Source organism: Arachis ipaensis, chromosome B04 (assembly GCF_000816755.2).
Source record: "Arachis ipaensis cultivar K30076 chromosome B04, Araip1.1, whole genome shotgun sequence".
In the NCBI taxonomy this organism is placed as follows: domain Eukaryota; kingdom Viridiplantae; phylum Streptophyta; class Magnoliopsida; order Fabales; family Fabaceae; genus Arachis; species Arachis ipaensis.
The window spans coordinates 115,624,888-115,627,655 of NC_029788.2; the positions used below are offsets into that span (position 1 = coordinate 115,624,888).

General features: G+C 29.3%; 1 pseudogene; it reads left to right on the forward strand.

Annotated features, from left to right (window-relative positions):
- The window catches only part of LOC107637032, a 12,778-nt pseudogene extending 10,125 nt beyond the window's left edge, over positions 1-2,653 (forward strand).

Sequence of the window (2,768 nt, forward strand, 5' to 3'; positions counted from 1 at the left end):
TAAAATATATTGTATATGTTTTATTTTTTGAAAGATTAGTGAATATAAAAAATATTTATTTTTATTAACATATCAATACGTAATAAAACTTAAATCAAATTAATAAAATATAATAATATATTAGATATCAAACATTTTTGATACTCGTATAAAAATACAATTGTTATTAGTTAATTATGTATTTAAATTTTATTTTAGTTAACGCTTAACAAAGCAAAGTAAATGTGTGTATGTTGGATGTTAAAAAAAATACCAATGACAAGACAAGACAGTATCTAATATAAAGAGTGTATAGTAGCATAATTGAGAAAAATATATAAATACTATTTCTATATCAAAATTAGTTATTAATGTAAGGATTAATTATTTTGTTGGTCTTTATAATTTTATCAAATTTTTAATTAAGTTTTTTTTTTTAATTAAGTCCTTATATCATATCAGATTTTGTAGCTAAGTCTCTACTGTAAAAAAAAATGTTAAAATTAATGAAATATTCTATTAAACTATATAGAATATTCAGTCAAGTATTAGGCATATTCGTTTTGCTTAACAGAATATTCCGTTAATTCTAACATTTTTATCACAATAGAGACTTAATTATAAAACCTGATATGGTATAAAGACTCAATCAATCGAAAAAAAAGTATAAGAACCTAATTGAAAATTCAGTGAAACTATGGGATTGACAGAATAATTAAACCTTAATATAATTGTGTATAAACTATGAATACATATATTATTAATTTATTTTTAATGTATATTTGTATTTCAATATATATTTTATATTAATAACTAATTTTAGTGACTGAATTTAATATATACCTAACATGATTGATATCATAAATATCACATATATATGCATGGATGCAGGGCATGATTTTGTTAACAGTCTTAACACTATCAGTGTCAGTAATGAAGCATGAGGCCCTGTTCTTCATATCTCTTTATGTCTTGTCCGTCGGCGACGGCGGCCACAAGCCATGTGTTCAAACCTTTGCTGCTGATCAGTTTGATGAAGAAACAGAAGATCAAAGAAATGCAAAGACTTCATTCTTCAATTGGTGGCATTTGGTCATAGTTGTTGCATGCATTTCCTCCGTTTTCTTCATGGTTTATTTGCAGGACAATTTTGGATGGACTTTGGGCATTGGGCTCCTACCTGGGATGTGGGCCATAGCAATAGTATTCTTCTTCCTTGGAATGAAAAGGTACAAAAAAGAAGGCCCAAAATTTAAAATATTTTATTATTGATAACCTTATCATGTGTTTTAAAGAAACATATTAGCTAAACTTTTTTTTTTATTATCATCTTCTTTTAGGTAACAGCAACAATCGTAATTGTAGTAATTGCAATAGTAATTATATTGTTTTGAGAGTGAAATTTGCAAAAAATAATAAGAGAAATAAAAAATAATAATAAATAAAAAGTGATATTAAAAAAAATGTAACTAAAGACAAAAATAAAACGAAATAAAATATTTTTAAAAAAAATCAAACTTAAAAAAAAACTTAAATCTTATTTCATAGGAAATAAAATATATAGTAATATTGCAATAATGTACTCTTTTTGAAATAGCTCTAATATGACTATATATCCAATTGTGAAAATTCAAGTGCAGTCGATTTCACGTGAAGTTGATATCTAAGAGCTATTAAATGATTTGACTGATTTGACTAAATTTTCATCTAACAGCTTTCAACTATCAACTTCACATGAAGTTGACTGTACCTAAGTTTTTACCATATCCAATGTGTATTATTAGAGTTGGTATGAACAAATATGATTTGTAGGTTTTCTTTTTTTTTTTTTCTTTTATTGACAGATTTTTGGACAAGGCAATGATCATTGATGAGCATGATGTTGCCAAGAACACAAGAGATCCATGGAGGTTGTGCACATTAAATCAAGTTGAAGAAGTGAAGCTTGTCCTTCGTTTAATTCCTATATGGCTAAGTTGTTTGATGTTCGTAGTTGTAATGTCAACTAGGAACATTTTTTGTGAAGCAAGGTAGCACAATGAACCGTTCCATCGGACCAAACTTTTAAATTCCTCCGGCATCACTTCAAGGCGTTGTCGGAGTTATAATTCTTTTTGCCGTCGCATTTTACGACCGAGTCTTCGTTCCAATTGTCCGGAAATTCACCGGACATCAATCCAGCATAACGGTTTTACAAAGGATTGGAATTGGTCTTTTTTGTTCCACACTTTGTATGGTTGTCTTGGCACTCGTGGAGAGCAAAAGAGTAAATACGGCTAACAAACACAAGAATAATTATAATACTATTGAAGGCTTTTCACCGATGAGTATATGGTGGTTACTAACTCAATATGCTATTCTCGGCGTCACCGATGCGTTTGCGGTGGTTCGACTTCAAGAATTGTTCTATACTCAAATGTCGGAGGCGATGAGAAGCGCCGGCGCCGCTGGGTTTTTAAGCATTTTAGGGGTTGGAAATTTTGTTGGCAATGCTATTATTGATATTGTGGTGGAAATAACTTCAAAAAGAGGGGGGAAATGGTTGGTGGGAAACAATTTGAATAAGGCACACCTTGATTACTTTTATTGGGTGTTGGATGGGTTAAGTGCTCTAAGCTTAGGTGTTTATTTATTGGTCTCTAGTAGTTTTATCTACAAAAAGGTGCATGTGTAAGATCAGTAATGGTGTTTGGCTTTTGTTATTTAGATGAGTTATTAGGACATTTAAGAGTGTCGAATATAGGAGCAATTTGAGTTAATAGGTTAAGTATATTAATTAATTATAATAA